The sequence below is a fragment of the Apodemus sylvaticus genome, chromosome 4 (genome assembly GCF_947179515.1).
Source record: "Apodemus sylvaticus chromosome 4, mApoSyl1.1, whole genome shotgun sequence".
NCBI lineage: Eukaryota > Metazoa > Chordata > Mammalia > Rodentia > Muridae > Apodemus > Apodemus sylvaticus.
In genome coordinates this window covers 34,804,730-34,819,167 of record NC_067475.1, presented here as the reverse complement: position 1 = coordinate 34,819,167, position 14,438 = coordinate 34,804,730, and the positions used below count along the sequence as shown (strand labels likewise).

Here is a 14,438-nt window from a genome sequence, read left to right as displayed (position 1 = left end):
GGGAAGTGCCTCCATGAGATCCAGCTGTGGGGCATTTTCTCACTTGGCAATCAAGGCAGAAGGGCCCATTGTGGGTGGTGTCATCCCTGGGCTGGTTTGTGTTAGGTCCTATAAGAGAGCAGGCTGAGCAAGCCAGGGGAAGCAAGCCAGTAAGAAACATCCCTCCATGGCCTCTGCATCAGCTCCTGCTTTCTGACCTGCTTGAGTTCCAGTCCTGACTTCCTTTAGTGATGAACAGCAATGTGGAAGTGTAAGCTGAATAAACCCTTTCCTCACTCCCCCCAAAAGAAGAAAACTGGGAGTTAACAGTCTCAAGAGAAATTAATTTCTCATAAGAATTATCCTGTGAGTCAATATCTGACCAATAGCTAAGGCTAAGATTCCAAAAGCAAAAATAAAATAAAAATAGAAGAGGGGGGCTGGAGAGATGGCTCAGCGGTTAAGAACACTGACTGTTCTTCCAGAGGTTCTGAGTTCAAATCCCAGCAACCACATGGTGGCTCACAGCCATCTGTTGAGATCTGACGCCCTCTTCTGGTGTATCTGATGACAACTACAGTGTACTTACATATAACAATAAATCTTTAAAAAAAATAGAAGAGGGAATCTGAACAATGAGGAGAATCATAAAAGATTTTGTCTTAAGAAAACAGAAATGGGGTTGGATACAAACCAGAACATTTGTTTCCCCAAGACAGAGGGCAGGATACAATAATGACTGATGATTCAAAGACAACCCAAGAGTTCTTCCTAGAGAACCAGGTACCCCAAACCACAGAGAGGGAAATCTGGGCATCAGGTAGCAGGAGTGAGTAAGGCTTAGAATAGAGGGTGTGGGGGTTGAGGTAGATGTTCTAGACCCAATCGGAGAAGGGGAATGAATGAGCCAAGGTGTGTGACAGAGACACCTGCAGCAGCTAACTCATCCATACGCAGTCAGAGCCAACTGGGCACTGTCTCCAACTTGACCCCAACTGCTCAGTCAACCCAAGTCCAGGAAGTAATGTGACAGAAAGCCAAGGGAAAGAACAAGTTTGAGGGACTCGTACAAACACGAGCAACCCACATGGCCACCGTAAATGTAGGCAGATTCAGCAGACTGTCTACCAGGGGCCGAGAAGAAGATGCCTGTAAACACAGGGGACCAAAGACCTTAGAGCAGGAGTCGGAATCAGGGATTTGAGCTGGGTGACATAAGAAAAGGTTTTCCAACTACGGTTATGTTAGTGACACCTGACTTGGAGTTGAATCATGCAGACAGTCACAGGGAGGTGGGGGGTGGGGACTTATTTTGCTTTACAGCTCTGTAAGCAGGCAAAGTTGTTGCAACAATTAAACAATACTTCCCGATTTTCAGGAATTTGCCCCTTATCTATTCTCTCAATAGATGGAGAGATAGATAGATAGATAGATAGATAGATAGATAGATAGATAGATAGATAGATCAAGAGAGATAGAGAATCATCAGTCTTAACAGAAATCTCCACAAATGCTACTCCATCACACTATAGTATTTCATAATATTTTCTTAAATTTTAGCAAATGTGTTTCTGGAATTGAGGTATACACACACACACACACACACACACACACACACGCTCTTAATATCAACAGCTGAGAATTACTCTGCACTGACTGTAATCTTGGCATCCAGGAGTTAGAAGCAGGAGGCTCCGAAGTCTGACCCAGTCCCTTGAACACACACACACACACACACACACAACTTAAAATAGCTTCTCCTTGAATCCTATTTCAATTTCTCTGCACTTTCAACATCAAGTCTGACTGGCTTCTTTTTTTTTTTTTTAAATTCAACTATAACCAGCAAATTATTCAGTTCTATTAAATATTTTTCCCACAACAATGTAAAACTTATGACAGTCAAGAATAATCTGTCTTGTTTCCTTCTATGGGCCTAATATTTCTTAATATTAGTGTCTAGTACTTGTGAGACAACCCCACCACTGCTGTTTACGAGGCTGTGGGCTCTATAGGAAAACCACTACAAGGTGGCTGCTCCTACGACCTGTTACACTGTTGATAAGCTGGAAATTTTCCCTGCTATTTCAAGGACATCTGTGATGCTCTAAGAAAACAATACGCTTTTGTGAATTTCCAACTATTACATTCTTTCTCTCTACTCCCAAAAGACCCCAAAATCTTAATTTTAAGTTATTCTCTAACGCTCTTCTACAAAAGTATTTTTTGCAAGTTTTTTAGAATATCTCTTAGCATCCTCAGTCCTCATCAGTATTAACAGAAATCACAAATGCTACTTTGTCACATTACAGTATTTCATAAGATTTTCTGAAATTTTAGCAAATGTGTTTCTGGAAATGAAAGTGAGTCTGTTTTCAAATACTAACTAGGATGTCTGCACAGGCTATTTCTGCCCACCGCATTACCCTTGGTCTTCCAGTTTTAGAAGCCACTTTCAGAACTGCTTAAATCCATTCTTCCTGGAGTACCACTGCCGCCCTCTTCTGGTGGAGGGTAACAGCAAACACTGGAACTCCGGTTACTTTTTTTTTTTTTTAAGTTTCTTTTGTTTTGTCTTCTTTTTTATTGGATATTTTCTATATTTACATTTCAAATGTTATCCCCTTTCCATGTCTCCCCTCTGGAATCCCCCTATCCTGTCCCCCTCCTCCTGCCTCTATGAGGGTGCTCACCCACCCACCCACCCACTTCCATCTTCCCACCCTGGCATTCCTCTATACTGGGGCATCGAACCCCTGCCCCCAGGACCAAGGGCCTCTCCTCCCACTGATACCCATTCAAGGCCATCTTGTGCTACATATGCGACTGGAGCCATGGGTCCCTCCATGTGTACTCTTTGGTTGGGATTTAGTCCCTGGGAGCTCTGGCTAGTTGACACTGTTGCTCCCCTCATGGGGCTGCAAACCCCCTCAGCTCCCTCAGTCCCTTCTCCAACTTCTCCATCGGGGACCCCCACACTCAGTCCAATGGTTGGCTTCGAGCCTGCAGAAGACAGTCATATCAGGCTCCTGTCAGCAAGCACTTCCCAGCATCCACAATAGCATCAGATTTGGTGACTGTATATGGGATGGATCCCCAGGTGGGGCAGTCCCTGGATGCCCTTTCCTTCAGTCTCTGTTCTATACCTTGTCTCCATATTTCCTCCTGTGAGCATTTAGTTTCCCCTTCTAAGAAACACTGAAGCATTCACACGTTGGTCTTCCTTCTTCTTGGACTTCATATGGTCTGTGAATTCTATCTTGGGTGTTCCGAACTTTTGAGCTAATATCCACTTATCAGTGAGTGTGTACCATGTGTGTTGTTTTGTGACTGGGTTACCTCACTCAGGATATTTCCATTTGCCTGTGGATTTCATTAAGTCATTGTTTTTAATAACTGAGTAATATTCCATTGTGTAAATGTACCACATCTTATGTATACATTTCTCTGTTGAGGGCCATCTGGGGTGTTTCCAGCTTCTGGCTATTATAAATATTACTTACTAAGGAAAGCAATGGGGAACTCTAAAGTGTATTAATGGCTCCTGTGATTTACAAGACAGGTGACAACCCAGAGAAAATTTTATGAGGCATTAAAGTTTCCTTGTATATTGCCAACAGGATCAATCATCTTCTGGGGATTCGTTTGAGTAACAATGCATTAATCTGTCTACATTTTTGTCTCGGAAAACAACCTACTGATAGATTATCTCAACAATCCATAGAGCTTTGGTGTGGTGACCAAAGCTATGTCGATGCTCTCCATGGAGACAGAGCTTGCTGCCAAACTCGCGAATGCTTACACTTATTTGTGTGTATGTATGCGGGGTTTCTGGGTTTCTATTAAATGCATATTTTAGAACAGCTGAGTATGTAAAGAAAATGTCAATAAGACCAAGAGTGTCATATATTTATCAAATTCTCCAGAAAGCTTCCATGTGCTAAAATCCTGGGATGGTTCTGACCACTCTCCAAGGTCTTAGTTTCTGTTTTCTCCCTTCTCTCCTGACAGCTGATGGAGCTGACCACTCTACCTCATAAATGTGGTTTTGCTTCTCAAGCTCTCTCGGTGTCTCCTGTGCCAGGCTCTGCCTATCCCCAGGGTGGACCATTAATGTCCACGCTGGCCTTCTTACCATCTCTCCCAGCTCCTCCAGCACATCCTTCACACGTTGTCAGGTAGCTTCTTGTAAAAAAAGAAACCGCTACTTTGCTACTTAAAAGAAGCATGTGTTGCCTACCAAACGAATTCCAAACTTCTCAACTCCAATCAGCTGGGTTTAGCATGACCTGCCTGCCATTTGTGTGGATTCTGCCGTATTGAACTTGACCCGAATGCCTTGGAAATGTGTCCTTGATACGTGTTTTCAAGTAGGAGTAGGAGTAGTAATAGTAGTAGTATAAATAAATGGGCTTTAGCGTGATATTTCGTAAACTTTTAAAAAATTTATTTATTCATGAGTGCTCTGTCTGCATGTACGCCTGCGTGCCAGAGGAGGACATCAAATCCCTTTTATAGATGGTCATGAGCCACTTTGCAGCTGCTGGGAATTGAACTGGGGACCTCTGGAAGAACAGTTAGTACTCTTAACCACTGAGCCATCTCACCAGCCCCTAGCATGACATTTCTTACACCTGTCATTGTACCTTGCACATATTTACCCCACCCACCCCCCTTGCCCGTTTGCTTTCTATGGTTTGCTTCCAACTGTGTGACAGGATTTGACCCCACCTTCTTCTCCATCTACCCGCCTCCCAGGAGACAGCGCCTCCTGCTGGTGAAGCAGCATGCTACAGGTTCTCTTCAGTATCTCCAAGTCTGATAATCTGACCAGCTCTGAAGAAGCTCAGTGCAGGGCTGCGAGTAGATAAATGGGTGGAGTATCTTCCCTACATCTTAATCTCGTGAAACCAGCAGCTTTTCTCTCAGCCGTGTCATTGCCTCGAATAGGGGGAAATCTGTGGCCAAATATGACATATGTGTTCACTTTACAGTAATATGAGAAGAGCAGACAGCAGACCCCCGAGGGCTGACAGCAGACAGCCTCGATCTTGTCCCCTGTCCTTGCCACTAACTGTGTCACAGTCTGTGAGATGATCCGATTTTCTGCAGTGACCTTTAATTGCATCAATATCTATTTATTATATATTGTTAAATTTAGACATTTATTTGGTGGTGCTAAGGACTGAACCTAAGTATCAGGATTGCTAGGCAAGTATTGTGCCACTAAAGCTAAACCCTAACCCTAACCCTAACCCTAACCCTGACCCTGACCCTAACCCTAACCTAACCCTGGCCCTGGCCCTGGCCCTAACCCTAACCCTGACCCTGACCCTGACCCTGACCCTGACCCTGACCCTGACCCTAACTCTAACCCTAACCCTAACCCTAACCCTAACCCTGGCCCTGACCCTGACCCTGACCCTGACCCTGACCCTGACTCTAACCCTAACCCTAACCCTAACCCTAACCCTAACCCTAACCCTGGCCCTGGCCCTGGCCCCGACCCTGACACTGACCCTAAACCCTAACCTAACCCTAACCCTAGTCTCCCAAGTCTAGTTTTGTCAATGTCTAAATGGAACTAACACTACTTCTCTCTCAATTCATACAAAAACTACAAATAAGAGAGAAAATTCATGACACATTTAGACGTGCATTCAATTTTAGAATTACTTAGTATTTATTTCCCCCAAAAGCAAAGACTCTGTGGAATACATGTTCTCCAGGTATAAAAACCACAGTAAATACTTGTTGAATAAGTAAATAAATTCTAGAATTGCTGTAGTTACTCAAACTTAATATAGGTCTATCCTTCAATAAAACTCTTGGATTCTTTCCTTTGAAGCATAAATTCTGTACTCTACAACTGACATGTCACCAGTCTGGTTTCTCTCGTGCAGCATCCAAAGTCTACAAAGACCATGTGATTTGAAATAAAATATCTACAAGCCTTTCACTGTCCGTCCACTTGTATACTGCTCTGTGCTTAAACATTGAAAAACATGCTTTTGTATTTTTGTTTAATGGTATACATATGTAGTGAATATAATAGTAAACATAATGTAAGATATTATAAATATATATGTAAATATATAGTAAACAAAAATGTCTTCATATATGGTGAAAGCAGCTACTTTTTAAAAAGTAAATGAAAGGGAGGAAGAAGGAACTAAAATGTGTATCATGATAGATGTTATGAAAACGACACAGCCAAACTCATCCCTTTGTATGTTAACTTAAATCTAAAACATTAAAAAATTAATTGAAGGCCATCAATACTCTTGTGAAATTAAAAAATCCAGCGAAACACATAGAAAGCGAAGCATCCCTGAATGAACAGCTAAAAGAAGGATAAAATTAGAAAACGCAGACTTCCTGATTTTAACACTTGCTATAGAGGCTGGCCAGATGACCGAGGGGTGAGAGCCCTGGCTACTCCTTCAGATGTCCTGGGTCCGTCCCCAGCACGTGCCCACACGGCTGCTCAGTCTGCAACTCTGGTTGCAGAGGACCTGACATCCTTTTCTGGCCTCCTGGGGGCAACTGCATGCATTTGGTGCCCAGTCATACATGTGTGCAAAACATTCATACACATAAAATAATAAAATAAATAAAACTTACCACAAAGCCACCACAATCAAAAATTCATACTATACAAATGTTCAGACCAAGGAGAGGCTGCAGAGCAGGCCATCATATCTGTGGTTAAGCCATTTCAGCAAGCATGTTGCAAACACTTAGGGAGAGAAGAACAATTCTTTTTCTGTAAATGATGTTGGGGTAACTAGATGACCACAGGGTGAAAAAAATGTAGTTAGGCCTTTACCTTATGCAAAAGTTACCTCAAAATGATGCAGAGGCTCAAATGTAGGAACTAAAATTACAAAACTCTTAGATAAAAAAAAATACATAGGAGTGGAGCTTCATGACCTTGGAGAAAATCATTACATGTCAGGGACATCAAAAGCACGAGCAATAGTGGAAAAAGAAAATTTCAAAATACCATTAGCAGATGCTATCAACAGAATGGAGACTTATAAAATGGGAAAGATGTTTATAAGTCTCTGCTGAGGAGTCAATATCCATAATATATAAAGAGTAGCTACTATTCAATAATACACAAGAAACAATCTAATTTTACAATACTGGTTAAGTCTTTAAATAGACATGGAAGATACATAAATGAACAAGAACACACACAAAAAAGATCCTCATTGCCATTAACCATTACAGAAATCCAAACCCAAACCATGACAAGCTATCATCTCACACCTGTTAGGATATCCACCATGAGGAGAAAAATCACAAGTGTTGGGGAGGAATTGGAGAAGTTAGAACCCTTATGTTCCTTAAGAAAATTAAAAGTAGAATTATTATCTGATCTAACAACCCCACTTGTGAATATGCACCCCCAAAGAATTGGAAGCAGTGTCTCAAAGACAGTGCTGTATAATCATGCTCACAACAATGGTTGCAATTAGCCAAAAGGTGGAAGCAAAGTGTTAACCATGGATCAGCAGCAGATAGCAAAAATCTGTACATGCATACATACATACATACATACATGCATGCATGCACACATGCATACATACATGCATACATACAGTGAAAAGGAAGGACTCATGCTACAGCACTGGCAAGCATAGATGCCACATACTGAGTGAAAGAAAGAAATCCCAAAGGGACAGTGGCTGTCTAAGCCCACTTCTTTGAGGTTCTTTGAACAATCAGAATCATCAAGAAGTGGGACAGTGATGAGCAGGGCCTCAGAGAAGGAAAACGATGTCAGCATAAGTGGGAGCTGAGGTGCAGACAGAAGGGGCTCTGTGAGATGATGTTTACTAACATCAGACCCATGCACTTAACTTGGTCAGGATGACACATTGTAACTTGGTTAGGATAACTCATTGTAACTTGGTCAGGATGACTGACACATTGTAACTTGGTCAGGATGACACATTATAACTTGGTCAGGATGACACATTGTAACTTGGTCAGGATGACTCATTGTAACTTGGTCAGGATGACACATTGTAACTTGGTCAAGATGACACACTGTAACTTGGTCAGGATGATGTTCCCTAAGTGATCTTACTGTTTTTCTGTCACTCAGGAATGATCCAGAGAAAACACAACACAACCTTAGCAGTCTTTAGCTCTAAGCAGTGTTTGAGGATAACTTCCTTCTTTTTATTTATTCTATTATAGCTACTTTAAAAAAATATGGTCTCACTTTGTAGCACTGGTTGCCCTATGTTTTTCAGGCTGGCCTCAAACTCACAAATATCCTCCTGCCTCTGCCTCTCAAGTGCTTGGATTAAAGTCATACACCACTGTTCCTACCCTATAACTACATATTTTAAGCTTGTTGACAACTTCTGATTCCCATGTCCAGTCCAAACCCCTCTCTCTCTCTCTCTCTCTCTCTCTCTCTCTCTCTCAAACACCATAGATTTATTTTCTTTGGTATTTATATTAGCGATATATAAGTATTTTGTCTGCATATGTAGTTTACGTGTTTGTATATCAGAAGGTCCAAGAGCCCCTGGACTGGATGGTTGTAAGCCCCCATGTGGGTACTGAGAACTGAACTCAGCCTTCCAGAAGGGCAGCCAGTGCCTCTTAATCACCGAGCAGTCTCACCATCCCCAAGCATGACATCCTTAAAATGTTCACATTGGACTCCTTTGGAGGCCGCAGTCAATGACTCCATGCTTCCTGTTCATGGATGCAGCAGCTGCTGCTCTAAGGAGTAGATGCACACACCTGAAGGAGCACACCTTGTGCAAAGAGCTCGGCTGGAAATTCTTGCATGCTCTGCTGCTCCTTCTCAACAAACACATCTCAATGAACAATGGGTTCGCAGCAACCTTCTCCTTCACAGTTTGATACTTTGTTTCATGAATGTGCAGTTCCCATTAGAAAGACTTTTTCTTACCTGCTGTTATTGAGGAATAGCTGTGTTAAGACACTGTGGAACTTCTGCCACGTGTTGCATAATAGTTACACTTTTCCCCTCTTGTCTTTTACTCTGACTTCCAGTTTCACATACTGTAGCTACCTGGAAAGAGAACACACTGAATGATCCCAAATTTCTGAGAGGGAAATAAGTCAAAAAGGTCTTCAAGAGTCATAATGATCCTTGGGTTTTTGGGGGGTTTTTTGTTTGTTTTTGTTTTTTGTTTTGTTTTTTGTTTTTTTTAACTATAGAATTTTAAAACATTGTATTCTCAGACTGGAGAGATGACTGTGTGGTTAGGAGCACCTGCTGCTCTTTCAGAGTCTTTATGTTCAGTTCCCAGCGCCCACACAACAGCTCATAATCATCTATAACTGCAATAGCAGGGATCCAAAGGCCTTTTCTGAAATCCTTCAGTCCTAGGCACACGTGTGACTCACACGCATGTGTGCAGGCAAATATCTATACCCATAAAAATAAAATAAACAAGTCTAAACAAATTGAAAATATGGTATTCTTAGGAAAACAAAAACTATTATCATGAAAAGTTTGGCATAAAAGATGAAAATAAGAACTAATTATGATTCCACCAACGAATATGTCACAAATCTTCTATATCCTTCTCTCTCCGCATAGCTATAATAGTTACAGTGAGATTTTATAAAGTATACGTTTGATGTAATACTCCCTGGTTGAGGGTACCCAAGCAGTCTGATTTAAAACACTCTGGTGCATTTAGAAATGATGCGTTGCATTTGGCTGGGACTTCTTCTCATTTGTGTCTTTTTTGAGGACTTAGATGACTTTGGCATGCACCAACTTCTATCTCTCTTCAAATTATCTTTAAAACTTGTCATCTCTCCCCCGACACACACACACACACACACACACACACATACACACACACACACACACACACACACACACACACACACACACACACACACACACAAAACCTGGCTCCAGAACAGATCCTTTGCATCTTAATCCAGACCCTGCATGGCTGCTGGTGGCGGGGTGGATGTGAGTGCTAGGACCAGTATTAGAAGGGGAAAGCAGCCTCCCATCCTGGGAAATGCCGTCTGGAGGGCATGCCAGCTCTGATAGAGCAAATGCAGGCAACTGACAAAGCGGTGGCAAGTGGCTGGGCTTGCAGATGGAGTACACAACCTGAGGAGGAAGAACGGAGTGATGCCGGTATGGAGGAAGGCATAGCAATTGCTTCCGGTTCTTGAGCAAGCACTACTACTAAGATTGCCTGACTCATAAAATTAAGTTAGTATTGAACAAGATAAAGTGTGTGCAATGTGTAGGAGAAAGTCTGACCCACAGGACACAGTCAACACATATGTTTATGTCACAGTGGACGATGGGTTCTACTTACCGTGATCACAGCAATAATCATTCACAGTTTGATATTTTTTCCTCTGTTTCTCAAATTAAGCAGTCAACTGTGGTTCAACAATAGTCAATGGAAACTTCCAGAAAGAAGTGGCAAAGTATTTTAATGACATGCTGTCATGAGTAACGCAGTGAAATCTGTGCTTCTTTGTCCTGCTTGGGGACATTGAATCACTCCATTCACCAGTGGGCAGCGGTAGAGTAGGAAACCTGAATTCTACCTCTGCCCTCCACCGGTGCATGTATGAATGTTTGCAGACACGTGCACACAAGCATGTACACACTCACACATACGTGCACACATGTATGCATGCATGCACACACTCAAAGCATTAGTTGACTGATATTAGTAGGGGTATAGCATTAATTACAATTTTTGTAAATTTAACATTTATTAAACCCTTCTGAAAAGTTGGCTAGAACCTAGAGGTCTTATCAGACATAACACCAAACAAATCACAATGAACAGGAAGGTTTTTATATATTTATGGATATGAAAGAGTAAAATTGAGAGCTACAGTGTATCTTGGTAACTGCCAGCTCCAGCATCTGACTCAGAAAGTACATGGGGTTAGGGATGAAGAAACATTCTGGAGTAGAAAAAGCTCAAGACCCAAAGGAAATATTGTCTACAGAGACAAGGGAAAAGAGTAGGGGTAGATTGGGGAAGTGATGCTCGCATCAGTACCTAAAGTTGGTACTGAGAACAGCTGCCTGGGCCTAGCATGACGAATGCTCATATTATTGAGTGGAAATACATTGAGAGAGGCGCTCTCAGAAAGTTAGACCTGAGGTGCCCAGTCTCCTCCATAGACAGAGGCTGTCACCCACATAGCCCACAGTAAGAATGTCGAGGGTTTCCCTCATGGCTGCTGAGAGGCCCTGGCAAGCTACCCCCATGGCACTACATCCTCATGCCTACCTCTCTTGCCCACCAGGGAAGGAGACGGGATAGAAAACCTGGGCACAGAGGAATTCTTGAAATCACCAGCAACTCACATAGAACTAGTCATCAAGCCTGCGCATCACTACCCACCCACAGTGTCTCCTTTATAATTATTGGAGGACATGAGTCAAGGAAGAAAACGTCCCTTGATATGATTACCTTGGAAGATGACAACCTGCACTGTCTGAACTTTAAATACAGGCTATGTTAACGGAACAACACAAGGAAGAAAAAGAAACCATGCTAAATTTCTAAAATGGTGTGTGTGTGTGTGTGTGTGTATGTGTGTGTGTGTGTGTGTGTGAGAGAGAGAGAGAGAGAGAGAGAGAGAGAGAGAGAGAGAGGAAGAATGGTGAGCTGACAGGATTTTCTTGCAGTTTGACAGATGCTGGATGCTCATGTATCAATGGGTGCCTCTACAGTAAACAGACAAACTGGCTTAGGGGACATTCCAAGCAGGGCTTCCAAGGCACACTCTGAGATGCAAGATATGACAATTAAACAGAGACACAATATTAACACTCACAAATGAGTGTGTCCAGGTTACGGAGGTCTATAGGGACGAAGAGTCTGACTAGGCAGAGACTAGAACATTGTCTAGACAAATGACTAGATGAGTCTGTTGGCACACACAGCAGGCAAAGTTTCCATTTCTCCCCTTCTTCCCTTGTCTACAAACTAGTGCTAAGTAGACTTCAGTGAAAACTATGAAGGGATCGATGTGCAGACAGCCAGACAGCCAGACAGCCAGACAGCCAGACAGCCAGACAGCCAGACAGCCAGACACAAGAAACGTCAACTACAGATTGAAGGTTCCCAACTTGAGAATCTGAAATCCAAAAAGATCCAAAATTTTAAAGCTTTCTAAGTCCTGACATAATGTCACAAGTACAAAACTCCATACCTGACCTCATGGTATATACGGGTCTATAAAATTACCTTCGGGTTATGTGTACATACGGAAGAAATGTAAGTGGATTTTGTTAGTTGACCATCTTTGCCAAAAATATTTTATTCTGTATATGTAAGTCCAAACTGCAAAATACTTCAAGTACAAGTATGTCAAATCAGGGACATTCAGTGTGTGGCAGTGTTTTTCAGCTGCCCCTCCCCCGCCCTTCACAGCCCACATGGAGGTCAGAGGACATGTGACAATTGTATCTCTCCGATCCTATGCTGGACCCGGGGACTGAACCCAGGTCATCAGCCTTGATAGCAAGCACCTTTTCCCGCAGAGCCATATCTCCAGAACTAATCATAGCATGTATAATGAATGCTAAACTAAGAATGTAATCTAATGCTTTAGTGGTAAGGGTTTCACAGGTGTCATGTAAAATAGCAGCACGGGTATTATACTTTGGGGACAGTGCGACTCAGGTTTGCAGCTTCTACAGTCACGAATGCCCTCAAATGTTCAGGAACATTGAGGACAGAGTAAGGCACAAGGAGACATGTGTAGACTTAAATAGAAGCAACAAACAGACACAGAAAACTTTGAAATATTTTTTTAGCTATAAGGTCTCAGCCTGGCAAAGGTCAGTGTTTGTCGTTTTTAGGAGTGTTAACAGCACAACGTCTGTTTTTTTTTTTTTGTTGTTTTTTTTTTTTGTTTTGTTTTGTTTTGTTTTTTTCAAATGCCAAGAAGCAAGTGTTAGGAAGATGACATTGTGTTGTGACATAAAATTCACTCATCTGCTCTGGCCTTGGTGCTGGTACCAACTGTAAATACAACTTCAGAGCTTTTAATTTGTGGCTTTCTGGGCTAGAGTACTACTTTCAAATGTTGAAAATGTTTAATGAAAGGATCATTTTCCCTAAACATGAATTTACTTCTTTTAGGCGTGCTTTCTTTTTAACCAAATCTTTCCCATACCCAGAATTTCCACCCCTACTTCCCAAGTGCATGTAAAGTGACGTTCGTGCAGCTGTGTCCTGGAGAAATTACTGGCTCCATCATACAGGGGTGGCTTCTACGATGGCTTCCTCTGTGCTCCAACCCCAGTTTCAAACAAGTAATCCCCGCAATCCTTTAATGCCCTCATCAGACACTGATTTTGTGAGGAATAAGGTTAGCAGGTCTGGCAAGTTCTGTGACTAAGTACATTGCTATCAATCCTTATTTTTTTTTTAAAGCTTCATAATTTTCACTTCTTCACAACAACTGAAGCCTACTATTTTGTGGGTAGCCTTTCCTCTGCCCTCTTCTCCCCCTGTCCCTTCTGAGGAACTTCGAGAAGTGCAACCCCCTTTTAGGGATCCAGAGCTACTTAAAGGCAACAGAGACACAGGTGGCACCAGCAGAGTCCACCACAATCACCTTTGAGGAAACTCTGCCGCCCCCATCCTGCGAGCATCCGCACCTCAACTCCTACAAGTTCTCATTTGAAAGCTGATACTCACTTTTGCGACAGAGAAGCGGAGACGTAAGAGCAGCAGCCTGACTTGGGAGATCTTTAATTCCGGTACAGCCTCCCGGAAAACACAGCGTTTCGTTTCTGCTCAACAGCTTCTGTTACAGGAAACGGGAAATCCAAAAAAAAAAAAAAAAAAAAAAGCCCTTTCTTGCTCAGACGTGCTTGTGTAACGCCACCGAGAGACACACCCCGTTATGGACTGCGGCGGGGGAAAGGTATTCTGGGAGTTGTGTTACTGAGTCTGGCAAGGTCCACCAGGAAACCCCAGCTGGTTTCCAGTGCAGATAAACATGTAGATACTCTTGCCTCTGCTGACATCCAGTTCTTGTCTGCGCTCTAATACTGAGACCGACCACCGAAAGGAGACAAGGAGAGCTTGTCTTTTGATGACATCAGAACAGTGCCATCATGTTCCTGATTTCTCATTGGCGGATCTCTTCTTTCACTTTTGGATGACTCCATTCTGCCCTAGTCCAAATAAGGAGCTTCCCTGCACTTTCACAAGAAAAGGAACTTGTCTAAAGACTGGTTTGCCTTTCAACAGAACGAAGCAAATGAAATCTTAGACTCGAGCTTTGACAAAAAGCGTGTCAAAAGTACACGAAAAGACGTTCAAATGTTGATCAAAAAACTATTTTTATTGGAAAAGTTTCAAGAGGTTAACAATATTTTAACTTTCTCAAACATGTGCTGAAGACTTTTAGAAAGACTAGGAATGTCTTTTCTTTTCTTTTTA

General features: G+C 42.3%; 1 protein-coding gene across 3 annotated transcripts in view; it reads right to left on the bottom strand.

The window, feature by feature from the left end:
- The window catches only part of Alpk1 (alpha kinase 1), a 103,590-nt gene extending 89,520 nt beyond the window's left edge, over positions 1–14,070 (bottom strand). For all 3 annotated transcript variants that reach the window (XM_052179268.1, XM_052179267.1, XM_052179271.1), the window contains exons 1-2: positions 13,689–14,070; positions 8,921–9,043 (exon numbers count right to left, since the gene is read on the bottom strand). The gene's annotated coding sequence lies outside the window, so the exon portion shown is untranslated. The remainder of the gene's footprint in view (positions 1–8,920; positions 9,044–13,688) is intronic.
- Between the last annotated feature and the right edge of the window lie 368 nt (positions 14,071–14,438).